Source organism: Ursus arctos, unplaced genomic scaffold (genome assembly GCF_023065955.2).
Source record: "Ursus arctos isolate Adak ecotype North America unplaced genomic scaffold, UrsArc2.0 scaffold_14, whole genome shotgun sequence".
Classification (NCBI taxonomy): domain Eukaryota; kingdom Metazoa; phylum Chordata; class Mammalia; order Carnivora; family Ursidae; genus Ursus; species Ursus arctos.
The window spans coordinates 26,039,796-26,054,321 of NW_026622808.1; the positions used below are offsets into that span (position 1 = coordinate 26,039,796).

The 14,526-nt window shown below is 45.9% G+C and overlaps 1 protein-coding gene and 1 long non-coding RNA gene across 6 annotated transcripts in view; one reads left to right on the forward strand and one right to left on the reverse strand.

Annotated features, from left to right (window-relative positions):
• Nucleotides 1-2,027, reverse strand: part of BRD4 (bromodomain containing 4) — an 89,355-nt gene extending 87,328 nt beyond the window's left edge. For 2 of the 3 annotated variants that reach the window (XM_048227100.2, XM_048227099.2), the window contains exon 1: nt 1,470-1,559. The gene's annotated coding sequence lies outside the window, so the exon portion shown is untranslated. Of the gene's footprint in view, nt 1-1,469; nt 1,560-1,941 lie in introns of those variants that run through there. The other variant, XM_044380741.3, reaches the window with a different exon arrangement.
• A 177-nt stretch (nt 2,028-2,204) lies between these two features.
• LOC130543599 (uncharacterized) lies at nt 2,205-10,273 on the forward strand. Of its 3 annotated transcripts, none has more exons than XR_008959070.1 (4): nt 2,205-2,281; nt 5,346-5,612; nt 9,542-9,657; nt 9,966-10,273. It is a non-coding gene; the product is annotated as an uncharacterized LOC130543599 (long non-coding RNA). The 3 variants fall into 3 exon arrangements; XR_008959069.1 differs by having other exon boundaries at nt 2,223-2,281; nt 5,366-5,612; XR_008959071.1 differs by lacking the exon at nt 2,205-2,281 and adding an exon at nt 2,292-2,528 and having other exon boundaries at nt 5,366-5,612.
• The last annotated feature ends 4,253 nt before the right edge of the window (nt 10,274-14,526 follow it).

Below are 14,526 nucleotides of genomic sequence, written 5' to 3' on the forward strand. Positions count from 1 at the left end.
AATGCAGCCACTTTCAAGTTCCAACTTTCATCTGTAGGCAAAGCTTATGTTCAGCAAATTGGCTGGGGCTGAATTCTAGCTAGATGTACACAGGTGGGCTCATCTCCTTCCAGTTATGACCAACTAAAGTGATCTTACTAGGAAATTTACTCCACAGCCTAAGCCCTGAGATACGATGCTTTCTACTAATGAAAGGGGTATGGCGGATAACAGGGGAGCAATGCATTTTTCCCCCAAATAATGCTTTTCCTTCTAGATTTAGTCAATGGAAACCATCTGAGAGGTTTATCTTCCCCAGGATGAAGTTCAGGGAGAGAAGAGCTTGGTTATATGTAACACCTTGAAGAAAAGATAATCCCCATCCAAATTAAACCAAAAGGAATGTTTTATTAAAATACTGGCAAGGTCATAAAACAAATTTTATCATCCAAAACCTACTTGGAATTGAAAACACATTCATAAATCCTGCTGAGTATAGCTTTCTTTACCACTTCCAAACTACAAATTCTAAGGACTAACAACTTAAGGAACTTGACAGCCCCATTCATAAAAATCTCCCAACCATTATTACAGCACCAAAGAGCCACTGGCTTAGAGCTACACTGAAACTTGGTTTCTGTAAACACGGACAGATAGAGCCCTCTCAAAGGGAAGCAAAGACACTTCAGTTCTCACGAAACAGACTCCAAGAGGTCACTTCTTGCATCCAACATACACATAAAAATGAACCCAAAGACCAAGATAAACCCCACCAGGTTGCAGAAAACATTAAATGAGTAAACAAATAAAAATAACATTTCAAAAAACAATGCGTGGTCTTGAGTAAATGGGAGGTCAGCCACTCAGCAAAAGCACATGACTCATCCAAGGGCCTGAATATAAGTATTTACACTGTCTACTACACCAAAGTGGGATTTCCCATTTTCATCCAAGGCCAGGCCTTGGGGGCAGCTCAGTCGGGTAAAGTTATGCTGCTTCCGTTGGGGCGGGGGGGGGGGGTGTCATTTTATTTCGCTGAATCACAACTCCCCCACATCCCCACCCCAAATCACCACCCCGCGCAACACTGCGAACAGACGAGGCCGTGGCAAGGACGCCAGCGAGCACCGACCCAGCAAAACAAAGCGCCCAGCGCAGGGTTGCCAGGCTGGGAGTGGGTGGGTAAAGGGGGTCAGGTTCGCCCCACACAGCACCGCTCCCACCCACGGGGATGTCTCCGGGCAGGCGTGCAGCGGCAGCCTCCTCCCTCCACCTGGGGACCAGCCCCATTCTCCGCAGAGCTCCGGGGACGGCCGGGAAAGCGAGGAAATGGGGGCGGGGGCGCGCTGCCCCAGGCCGGGCAGGAGGACCCAGGCGCCGAAGGAGAGCGCGCTGAGCCCGGCCCACGTGAGCGGCGGGGCCGAGGGCGCCCCGGAGAACGCGGTCGAGGACCGCGGAGCCCGCGGCCACCACGCCGGGCCCGGACTTACCGGGGCCGGGCGCGCCGCGGGTTCCGCGGGGCCGCTTCCTCCTCCTCCTCCTCCTCCTCACTTGACAAAATGGCGGCGGCAGGAAGTGCCGGGCGCCTCGGCCCGCCCCCCGCCCGCCCCCGGCCACCCGCCCCGCCGCGGCGCCCGCGCCCCCCGCCCGCGCCCCCGCCCGCCGGCCGGCCCAAGCCGGGGGGCGGCGGCGCCAACGGCCGGGGAGCCGCGAGCCGCCCGGCCACTCCGACACCAACGGCGCAGGCCGTCCCGGCCCGGCGCAAGCGGCACCGCGCGCGGACGCGGGAGGGCCCGGAGGCCCGAGCCCGCGTCGCCCCGGCCTCCCCGCCCCCGCGCCGCGCCGATGGCGTAGGTGCTGGCGCACCGGCCCCATTACGCAATGCAGGTTACGCGGGCCGCGCCGCGGGTCCCCGCCGGCCGCCCCGCGCCGCCCGCCGCCCCGAAGGGCACCGGTCCTCACCTGAGACGCTAGGCCGCACGCCGCCCCCGCCGGCCGCCGCCCCCTCCTCTTCGGGCTGCCTGCGCGGCGCCGGGGCCCGCCCGCCGCGCCCGCCGCTCCGCCGCGCTCACAGGCCCCGCTCGCCTGCGGGCACTGCCGGCAGCCGCCGCCGCCGCAGCCACCGCTTCGGCTCCTCGGCTGCGGGAGAGCAGAACAAACAGCCCTGCCGCCGCCGCCGCCGCCGCCAGCGCACTGACGTCACCACGTACGCTGCGCGCGCAGACCCGCGCCGCCCGCCCGGCGTGCGCGCCCCGCGACCGCGCCCGGCGCCCGCGAGCTCTACAGAGCTAGCGGGCGCGAGGTGAGTGGGGGAGGCGGGCGCGCGGGGTTGGGGGGAACCCCTCAGAGGGAGGGTGCAGAGATCAGGCGGACCCAGGGAGGGCACCCCCCTCAGACGGAGGGGCGTGACCCTGCGGACCAAGGGAGAGGACGGAGGGGAGACCTGTCAGACTGAAGGCTGGGACTGAGGGAAAAGATGTGAAGGCAAAGGGAGACGTCCAAAATTTAAGAAAGCTCTGTTGATGAGACCCTCAGCAAGAGGGAGGAAGGTGAGGAGAGACCCAGAGGCTGACGGCAGAGGCCAAGGAGGGCCCCCCGGCTGGGAAGGCGGAAAGGTGTTGAAGTAGGCTGGGACGCTTCGGCCCGCCAGCCGCGCCGGGCGCCGGGAGAGGGCGGAGGCGACTGTGCGCAGGGCCGCGGCGGCGTCTGTCCCGGCCGGCGTCTGTCCCGGCGGGGCGCCGCGGGGATGCAAGGGCTGGAAGTGCTGGGCCCGGCCCCCAGCGCGGGCCCTCCAGCTGTCCGCCGGCCGTCCCTCAGCCTTGAGCCTCGAAGGCAAGTCAGCTCCACTTACAGAACGAGGGGGTTAAGGTTTAGGTCGCTTGCGGTATAAGATGAAGATTCTGGGGGCGCCTGGCTGGCTCTGTGGGAAGACCCCGCGACTCTTAATCGCGGGTTTGTGAGTTTGAGCCCCACGTTGATTGGAGAGCTTACTTTAAAAAATTAAAATAAAAAAATAAAATGATTCTGTTAAATTTTTCAAATGGGGGAACAAAACCTTTTTCCCCTTTGCTCTTATCTTCACTCTTTTGGCACTTTCTTTTATTTTTTAAAGATTTTATTTATTTTGAGAGAGAGAGATTGAGCATGAGCAGTGGAAAGGGCAGAGGGAGAGAGAGAGAGAATCCCAAGCGGACACCCACCCAGCCCAGAGCCCTAGGCAGGGCTCCATCTCACAACGCTGAGATGGTGACCTGAGCTAAAATCAGAAGTCCCAGGCTCAACCAACTGAGGCACCCAGGTGCCCCACTTTTGGTACTTCTAGTTCCATCTTCTAGAAATTGCAAATTCCGTTCCTTTAAAAAGTCTAGGTAATTAAAAAATTCCCTGATGGCCCCTTCTTCCAAAATGTATCAATACCCTAGCATGGCAAATAGTTTTGTCAATGTCATGGTGTTGGCTCACGCTTCAAGGGCAATCATAAATCACTGATGGGTCCTGAGGAAAGAAAAGACTTAAATTTATCTGTTACTTTAGCAAAGCATGAGATAACAAATAATCACGTGCAAGAAATAAAGGAAGTGATTGTACCTGGATTATTAGTCAACTTCCTTCTAATCAAGTATTACGGAATACTGAAATTTGTGAATATCTACTGGCTCCTTGTTTTGCACGCTTAACAATTTGTGGAAGATGATCATAAGTGGGAAAAGAATACAAAAGTACCCAGGGCTATGTGAATATGGAGTAACAATTTTTTTTCTTTTTAAGGGAACCGGAAGGTATCCATTTTAAGCTGTCCTTTCCATCGTTGTCTTCTTGCATTATCTACTTAATTTATTGTTGTTGCCGATAATGTTTTTGGAAGTAATTTGGAGCTGCCAGTTTGCAAGTCACATAATAAAATCTTTCATTTTACTTGAGTCACACTTCATTGAAACAAAACTGTAACATCTAGCTTGATTTACTGGACCAAACCGGAGGGCTTTGGACTGTTGCTAGAAGTCAAGTCCAACCTGAAGAAAATACGCAAACTGTAGAGGCAATTGCAAAAGCTGTTTTCAAAAATCTTTTGGACAACGGTGTCCCATTCTTTTTGTCTGCCATAGTGCAGACCCTAACTCCTTACAACTTAAACTCAGAAAATGTTTATCTAGTTGAATCAGTTTCATAAAAATTTTTGTTTTAATAGTTCATATAATAAGTTTTGTTCTCTTGTTATTACTGCGTTTGCAATACTAAAAACCAGAAGAGATTAATAAAAATATTAAGGAATGAGACATGAAGTACATACTATAATTCTGAATGGTTTTAAATATGCATTATTCATTGTAAATAAGATAATACATGAAACCATTTTAACTGAACAATGCAAAAGATTATAGAGAAAAAAATAAAGTATCCCTCTTATCTCTTCCCCTCCCTCACTAGAGAAACCGCTGTTATCATTTCTATGTGTTTTAGACCTGTGCTGTCTGTTAGGACCACACATGGCTATTGAGTGCTTGAAATGAAGCTGGCTCAAATTGAAATGTTCTGTAGGTGTAAAATACACATTACATTTCAAAGATTTAATAGGAAAAAAACATGTAAAATATCTTTTTGTATTGATTACATGTTGAAATAATTAAAATATTAAAATATTTTTTGTATTGGTTACATGTTGAAATAATGCTTTGTATATTGGATTAAGTAAAATATATTATTAAATTTAATTTTTACCAGTTTCTTTTTACTCTTTTATTTATTTATTAAATATTTTATTTATTTGTCAGAGAAAGAGAGAGAGAACACGAGCACAAGCAGGGGAAATGGCAGTCAGAGGGAGAAACAGGCTCCCTGCTGAGCAAGGAGCCCAATGCTGGACTCCATCCCAGGACCCTGGGATCATGACCTGAGCTGACTGTAGATGCCCAACCGACTGAGCCACTAGTGAACTACTAGAAAATATAAAATTACATTTACAGCTTGCAACATATTTCTATTGCACAGCACTGGTCTAGACTTTTTTTTTTCTTTTTTCTTTGTGACAACATTTTACTTATTTTTTTAAGTAAGCTCTATGCCCAACATGGGGCTGGAACATACAACGGCAAGATCAAGAGTTGTAATGCTCTACTGACTGAGCCAGCCAGGGTCCCTTGGTCTTTTTGTTGTTGTCGTGAAAGTGTAGTTGACACACAAATGTTACATTAGTTTCAGGTATACAACATAGTAGTCCCACAACTCTATACACTGTCTAGACTTTTCTATGCATCAGTATGTATCCATAGAAATCGTTGTATTGTTATAAAACAAAAGGGATTATTCTGTATTTGTTAATTTGTAGCATGCTTTTTTTTCATGTAATATATCTTTTTTTTTTTAAGATTATTTATTTGTTTGACAGAGAGAGAGACAGCCAGCGAGAGAGGGAACACAAGCAGGAGGAGTGGGAGAGGAAGAAGCAGGCTCCCAGCAGAAGAGCCTGATGGGGGGCTCAATCCCAGAACACCGGGATCACACCCTGAGCTGAAGGCAGACGCTTAACCGCCGTGCCACCCAGGCGCCCCCATGTAATATATCTTAGAAGCCATTCCACATGAGTTCTGCCTAATTGGGACATAACTCTGAGATGACATACAGTATGTTATCTGGTAGGGACAGATTGTAATTTATTTAACTATTCCCCTATTTTGAACATTTAATTCATTTCTAGTTTTTCCGTCACAAGAGTGAACATCCTATATGTTTACCATTTTCCTTTCCTACTTGCCAGCATTTTCCCAGATTAAAAAAATCTGGGATGCCTCGACGGCTCAGTTGGCGGAGCGTGTGACTCTTGATCTCAGGGTTGTGGGTTCAAGCCCTACACTGGGTGTAGAGGTCACTTAAAATCTTTTTTAAATCTTTAAAAAATGTGTTAGTGTTTTCTTAAAAGCAAGGATAAATTTATCAACAGAGTCAGTTTTGGAAAACCTGGAGGTGTTTGATTTGTGATGGCCTGAATCCACACCCACTTTCGAATGAGAACTTGCCCATGGAGTTACGTTCTGGAATTAATAGTTAGCCTAGAGATGGTGCGTGGCTCACCCAAGATCACATATGTACACAGTTTAGAAGTCAAATCTCAAGATTTGTTGAAGACTGCCTGCATCTTTTCTCTAGCACCAGAGTTGACAGTTTTTTTTCAATATTTGAAAAAAAAAAAGGGTAGTCAATGTTTTGTTTTGTGGGCCATACAATCTGTAAAATTGCCAATCTTGGTAGCTCTGCCATTGTAGCACAAAAAGCAGCCGTAATTAATGTACAAGTGAATGGGTGTGGCTATGTCCCCAAAAAATGTTATGTGTACTAAAATTAGGATTTCATGCCAATTTCAGGAATCACAAAATATTATTCTTTTTTGAAAATTTCTGTTGCATATATTTATATAAGTTACTATTATTTATATATTCCATTCTTTGCTATACATATACAGACAGCAGTCTAGATTTGTCCCATAGACAGTAGTGCTGCTCCCTGCTCTAGACTCTGAAGTCTAGAAAATGGAAATTTCTTCACCATTCTACAGAAGCTAATCTGCTTGCGTTTTTTTGTTATTTCATTTGTTTTTAGCAGTTTTAGATTTACGTTAAAATTGAGTGAAAAGTACAGAGTTCCCATACACTCCCTTACTTCCCCTCTCCACTTCCCCCATTATTAATATGCATAGTGTGGTACATTTGTTACACTTGATGAGCCAATATGGATATGTGAGTATTAACTGAAGTCCATAGTTTACATTCGGGTTCACTGTCTGTGTTGTATGTTCTATGAGTTGGGTTTTTTTTTTAAAGATTTTATTTATTTGAGAGAGAAAGAGTGAGCACGGGTTGGGGGGGGCGCAGAGGGAGAGGGAGAAGCAGAAACACTCCCCATTGAGCAGGGAGCTGAACATGGGGCTCAATCCCAGGACCCTGAGATCATGACCTGAGCCGAAGGCAGATGCTTAACCGTCTGAGCCACGCAGGTGCCCCTATTCTATGAGTTTGACAAATGTGTCATGACATGTATCTGCCATTATGCTTGCCAATTTTTCTTTTTTTTTTTTAAGATTTTATTTATTCATTCAACAGAGAGAGAGACAGCCAGCGAGAGAGGGAACACAAGCAGGGGGAGTGGGAGAGGAAGAAGCAGGCTCATAGCAGAGGAGCCTGATGTGGGGCTCGATCCCAGAATGCCAGGATCACGCCCTGAGCCGAAGGCAGACGCTTAACAACTGAGCCACCCAGGCGCCCCTATGCTTGCCAGTTTTTAACTCATAAACTAGCTAGGAACAAAAATAAGCTTCAGAGTAGAATATCGCAATTCTGTCAGCCAGAAACAGGTGCATGGTTGCCGATCGCCCTAAGGGTAATTTTTAGTTTCTGCTACTTTGTTATTTTGTATTTTGCCATGTTTTTGCTTCGTTTTGAAGTATTTGACAAACATCATTCACTGTCACATTCAAAGTAATGAGATACTGGGAGACCTGGTATGAAGTGCCATATGGCTGCAATTTAAAAAAAGGAAGTAGGGGCGCCTGAGTATCTCAGTTGGTTAAGTTTCTGGCTCTTGGTCTCGGTTCAGATCAGGATCTCAGGGTCGTGAGATCAAGCCCCACTTTGGAGTTTTCTTGAGATTCTGTCTCCCTCTCCCTCTCTCCCTCCCACTTGTGTGCCCTCTCTCTCTCTCTCTCTCTCAAATAAATAAATAAATCTTTAAAAAAAAGAAGTGATAAAAAAAAGGTTTGAAAGTGGAAAGAAAATGCAGATGTTGTGCATGGAATGAAACTGCTCAAGAAGAAGGAATCTGAAGTCAACGAATGATAGTGGGAAAACTCGTATATTGTTCATCGTTTGGTTCAATCATTTTAGAAAACAGTTTGGCCTTATCTGGTGAAGTTGAAGCTCTGTATACTCTGTGGCCCACTAATTCCAGTCCCTTGGAAATTTGCTGATACTCTGAAGAAGGTTCGGAGCAGCTGTGTTCTGAAGGTCCCACCCTGAAGACAAGGCGAATGTTCACCCACGGCAGGATGAATAGATCATGATACAATGGAGAGGAACTAACCACAACCACATGGGACAACATGGGTGAATCTTGCAAACATAATAGGAAATCAAGGAAGCAAGGCCCGTGTGTATATGTGATGATTCCATTGCTGTGTTGATTTTTAAAACAGAAAAATAGATGGAAGGTTTTAGAGAAATAAAACTATAAAGAAAAACAGTCACCAGTGGTTGCCTGAAAGGGTGGCCCGGAAGAGGTGAGGGGGTGGGTGGGCACAGCCAGTATTTTAATGTGGTGTAAAACAAAAAAACAAAACAAAAAAAAAAAACCCTGCAACAACAACAACAAAGTGTGCGATCTACCCTCTTACTTTTTTAAGTATATGGTACAGTGAACTATAAGCACAATGTTGTATAGCAAATCTCTAGAATTTTTTCATCTTACATGAATGAGAAGTGTTCTGCGATTTGACTGGGCACTAGCTTTGTAATTCTATGCCTATGTTTTATGCATATTTTGTGTTTCAATTTTTTAAAAGATTTTATTTCATTTTAGAGAGAAAGCATGCACACGCACTAGTAGGGGGAGGGGCAGAGGGAGAGAGGGAATCTTAAGCAGACTACACTGCATGGAGCTGGACACAGAGCTCGATCCCACAACCCTGAGATCATGACCTGAACTGAAACCAAGAGTCAGATGCTTAACCGACTGAGCCACCCAGGTGCCCCTGTATTTCCATTTTTTAGGGAAAGAATGAATGACATATGTAAAGAAAACTGCCTGAGCAAGAAAGGTAAATAGACAAGGCAAATGATACGGTTGCAATGTACAAACTTTTGAACATATGGCCAGGAAATGAGCCCCATTGTAAGACACCTTCTAGTATAAGACTCCCACAGGAGGCTGGTGATTCCAAAGCTTGGAGGCTGCTAAAAGTGTTGCTGGTAAAATTTTGGTCATGAGCCCCTGACGGTCCCATGAGTTCAAGGCCCGGAATCATGGCATCAGAATGAGTGGCAGTGAGCCAAGTGAGGCTACGCCAGCTGCTAAAAACATTCTCTTTGGCGTTTGCCGAGTAAGGAAGGTTTCTTGCCTTGACCAATTTTCACCAATGTTGAAAACAGGCTGTTGTGGGGAAGGATGGCCGATAAAACTTATTTTAGCAGGGACTCCATGAGTAGGCTGTTTTTAAAGCTTTGTACGAATAACCTGCTCTCATCAGTCTTAAGTACATGTCAGGACTGAAAGCCTACATCTCTTTTGTTCCTTTCATCTTCAAAAAAATGGGCTGACGAAGCAGGCACTTGGAATCTAAGAAGAACATCTCTAGGGGCACCTGGATGACTCAGTCGGTTAAGCGTCTGCCTTCTGCTCAGGTCATCATCTCAGGGTCCTGGGATTAAGCCCCGTGTTGGGCTCTCTGCTCAGCGGGGACCCTGCTTCTCTCTCTCTCTCTCTCTCTCTCTCACTCTCTCAGTCTGTGGGTCAAATGAATGAATGAAATCTTTTTTTTTTCAGTCTTATTTTTTTAAAGATTTTATTTATTTGACAGAGGGAGAAAGAGAACACAAGCCAGGGGAGTGGGAGAGGAAGAAGCAGACTCCCCACTGAGCAGGGAGCCTGATGCGGGGCTCAATCCCAAGACCCTGGGATCATGACCTGAGCAAGGTAAACGCTTAACTGACTGAGCCACCCACACGCCCCAGAATGAATAAAATCTTAAAAAAAGAAAAAGAAGAATGTCTATGTCTGGAATTGTACTAGTATTATGTGATAGGCAACTTTCAAAGATGACTCCCTGTGACTCCCCACCTTCTGGTATTCACACCCTGGTGTGATCACTTCTTGAATTTGGGCCAGACCTAGTGATCTGCTGGTAATGAAGCGATTCTGTCAGAAGTCACGGGATGTCACTTTCATGATCAGGTTACAGAAGACTGGCTTTCATCTAGCTGGACTCTCTTTTGACTTTTCAGCTCGCGCATTTTGATGAAGCAAGCTGCCATATAGGAGAGGCCCATGTGGCAAGGGGCTAAAGGTATCTTCTGGTCAACAGCTGGCAAAGGAGCCAAAGTTCTCAGTCCAACAGTTACAAGGAACTTAGCTCTGCTCACCACCACCTGGGCAGCATTGAAAGGATATCCTTCCATAGTCAAGCCTTCACATGAGACCGCAGCCTGGCCAACACTTTGCAGCCCTGTAATTCCAACTAAGGACTCAGCTAAGCCACACCTGGATTCCTAACTCCCAGAAACTGTGAAATAATAAACACTTTTAATTTTAAGCCAACAACTTTCGGAGTAATTTGTTATGCAGCATAGATAGCTCATACATCCTGGGGCCAAATCTCCCCTTTCCTTAGAGAAGACACCTTCAGCCTTAGCAGGATTGATGAATATTGGCAAGAAAATTCTTCCTTCTCCCAGAATATGCTTTTAGCTTCATCTGTCTTTGCCATTGTTGAGCTAGACCGAGTAATTTTCAAACATGGGAAAATTGTTGTGGTCTTAGCTCTTTTGAAACAACCAATATTGTCATTTTCATTGTCCTCCAATGGGAAGGAATTAGGGACTTATGGTCTCTAAGAAGGCTACAGTTTTTCTTATGGGGACCATTGTAGTAGACACTTCATTCTGAAGTTAGTCATTGGCCCTTGGGGGTTGTTTAAAGAGGAATTCTCTTAGAGATAATTTTGTGGGAGCAAATAAAAGGAAATTTGTGATGCATTTGTGAGCTCCCTATCTTCACTATTTAATGAAATGTTCCCAAATGTTTGTAGTCATCTGAGAAGCTAAAATCCTTGGGCATTCTCCATGGAGCAGGTTGATGATTTGTTTTTATGGATATCTTTGGGCAGTTTGCTGAACAAAATCTTGGTATGTGTATCCACAACCCTGGGCCAAGCAGGCACTAAATACCCACCTTGTTGACCTGTGACTCATGAACTTAGAATCCCAAAAGGAAACATTATATCCTTTATGTTCTTTATTCAAAGAATCCAACTTAAATGGATTGGCTGGAATTAGAATATTTGCAGGAATTCACAGTTTGGAGAAAGATTATTGAGTATACAAGTTACTTTAAAAAGAAATGTTATAAGGATACCAACATTGTACTGGAAGTTCTAGCCAGAGTAATCAGGCAAGAAAAAGATATAAAAGGCATCCATATAGAAAGAAGAAGTAAAACAATCTCTATTCACAGATGACATGATCTTATATGTGGGAAATCCTAAAGAATCTACCATAAACAAATTCAGCAAAGTTTCAGGATACATTGTATTTCTTTCTTCTCCTCCTCCCCACACCTTCTTCTTCTTTTAGAGAAAGAGGAAGGGGCAGAGGGAGAGAATTCCAAGCAGGCTCCACGCCCAGCACAGAGCCTGACTCCGGGCTTGATCCCACGACCTTGAGATCATGACCTGAGCCAAAGTCAAGAGTTGGATGCTGAACTGAATGAGCCATCCAAGTGCCCCCAAATCAGTTGTATTTCTATATAGTAGCAATGAACAATCCAAAAATGAAATTAAGAAACCACTCCATTGGGACGCCTGGGTGATTCAGTGGGTTGGGCATCTGCCTTCGGCTTGGGTCATGATCCCAGGATCCTGGGATCAAGTCTGGCATCAGGCTCCCTGCTTGGTGGGGAGCCTACTTCTCCCTTTCCCTGCTGCCCCCCGTGCTTGTGTACGTGGTTTCTTGCTCTCTCTCTCTCTCTCTCTCTGACAAATAGGTAGATGGAATCTTTTAAAAAGGAAAAAGAAAAAAAGAAACCACTCTATTGAGCACCTGGGTGGCTCAGTCAGTTAAGCGGCTGCCTTCAGTTCAGGTCATGATCCTAGGGTCCTGGGATGGAGCCCCACATTGGGCTCCCTGACCAGCAGGGAGTCCAGCTTCTGCCACTCCCCCTGCTTGTGCTCTCTGTCAAATAAATAAAATCTTAAAAAAAAAAAATGCCAAAAGTACATGCAACAAAAGGAAAAATAGATATAAATTGGACTTGATGAGAAAGAAAACAATTTTTGCATCAAAGGGCACTACTAAAAGAATGAAGAGTCCAGAATGGAAAAAAAATATTTGCAAATCATATCTGATAGGCATCTAGTATCCAGAATATATAAAGAACTCCTAGAACTTAACAAAAAGACAACTCAATTAAAAAATAAGCAAGAATGGCTCTGTCTGTTAAGCGTCCCACTCTTGATTTCAGCTCAGGTCATGATCTCAGGGTCCTGGGATCGAGCCCTGCATCAGGCTCCACGCTGGGTGTGGAGCCTGCTTGGGATTCTCTTTCTCCCTCTCCCTCTGCCGCTCCCACCAAACCTCTCTCTTTCTCTCTCAAAACAAAAACAAATCAAAACAGGCAAAGAACTTGAATAGATATTTCTCCAAATGTAAACAAATGGCCAACAAGCTCATGAAGGAGTGTCCACCATCAGTAGTCATCAGGGAAATCCAAATCAAAACTACAATGAGATACCGCTTCACACCTGCTCAGATGGCTGGCATGGGTGGGGGGAGAAAGTATCAGTAAGGATGTGAAGAAATTGCAACTCTTGTACATTTCTGATGGATATGTAAAATGGTGCAGCTATTGTGGGGGAAAATATAGTTCCTCAAAAAATTAACCATAGAATTACCATATGACCTAATTCCACTCCTAGGTGTATATCCCAAAGAATTAAAAACAAGTACTCAGATACTTGTTCAAGAATGTTCCTAGCAGCACTATTCACAGTGGTCAAAACGTGGGAACTCGAGTATCTATGACTGGCTGACTGGGTAAACAGATGTGGTACATGCATACAGTGGAGTAGTATTCAGCCATAAAATGGAATCAGGTACTGATCCAGGTTCTGGCGTGGATCAGCCTCAAAATCACGCCTCGTCAAAGAAGCCATACTGAAAAGGTCGTGTATTGTATGGTTCCCTCTACATGAAACATCCAGACCAAAGAAATCCAGAGATGGAAAGCAGATTACTGGTCGTCAGGGGATGGGGAGGGAGGCATGGGCTTAGTGCTAATGGGGATGCAGTTTCCTTTTAGGGGGAGGAAAATGTCTGGGAACCGGTTGTAGGTGGTGTTTGCACAACATTGTGAGTATACCTGATGCTACTGCACTGTCTGCTTTAAAATGGTTGACGGAGGGGTGCTTGGCTGGCTCAGTCTGTGAAGCAAGTGACTCAATCTTGGGGTTGTGAGTTCAATCCCCACATTGGGTGCAGAGATTACTTAAAAGCTTTAATTTTTTTTAAAGATTTTATTTATTTATTTGACAGAGAGAGACAGCCAGCAAGAGAGGGAACACAAGCAGGGGGAGTGGGAGAGGAAGAAGCAGGCTCCTAGCGGAGGAGGGAGCCTGATGTGGGGCTCGATCCCAGAACGCTGGGATCACACCCTGAGCCAAAGGCGGACGCTTAAGGACTGCACAACCCAGGCGCCCCCCAATTTTTTTTTTTTTTAAATAAAGTGGTGAATGGCTCATTTCATTACAGGAATTTTACCTCTAAAGAAAAAACACTGAGCTTATCAAACCACTTTGTCAATAGTGCCAAATGTTTACTATCTCATTCAATTCAGATAACCAACCCTGTGAGAGTGGGTTGCCCCCTACCCCACCATATGGTCCCCCAAGCTGAATTCTAATTTATCCTGTACCACGTGTTTTGAGAGGAGAGAGGAGGTACGTAGACAGTAAGTATGCTTGTTGAAAACCAACCCCATCGGCCTCAGTGTCCTTGTAAAAGATAAAGGAAGTGGCCCAATACTTAAAAAAAAATTATTTATTTGACAGAGAGAGAGTGAGAGAGAGACAGAGCGTTCAAGAGCTGGGGACAGGCAGAGGGAGAGGGAGAAGCAGACTCCTCCCTGAGCAGGGAGCTTGATGCGGGGCTCGATCCGGGGACCCTGAGATCACGAACTGAGCCGAAGGCAGACGCTTCACTGAGCCACCCAGCCCCCCCCCAGAGTTTTGCAATGATCCAAGAGCCATCGGTATTAAATCAGCATAAAGCCACACCGTGGGGTTTCCATACCCATCTGTTTACGAAACGTCCAAGGAGGCTCCTACCAAAAAATGCTAAAAGGCTCTTGTACTGTGGGTTCTGAAGTTCTGCTTGAACTTCACTGTGCCTGTCTAATCACTCCTGACCACACTTCTAGTTAGCAAGGACCACTTTTAGCCAGCTTGTTGGGCAGTGGAAATGGCTTTTTATGGTCCAAAATTTAATTGGAGAGGACTTAGTAATACTGACTATGCACTTTTTTTTTTTTTTTTTGAGAGGGGGAAGGGGCTGAGGGAGAGGGAGAGAATCCCAAGCAGGCTCCATGCTGGGCAAGGAGCCCAAGGCCAGGCTCCACCTCACGCCCCTGGGATCATGACCTGAGCTGAAATCAGGAGTCAGACACTTAATTGACTGAACTACCCAGGCGCCCCAGACTATGCACTCTTTTACTTTTTTTTTTTTAGTAATTTCTACATGCAATGAATGTGGGGCTCGAACTTACAACCCCAAGATCAAGAGTCACATGTTCTTC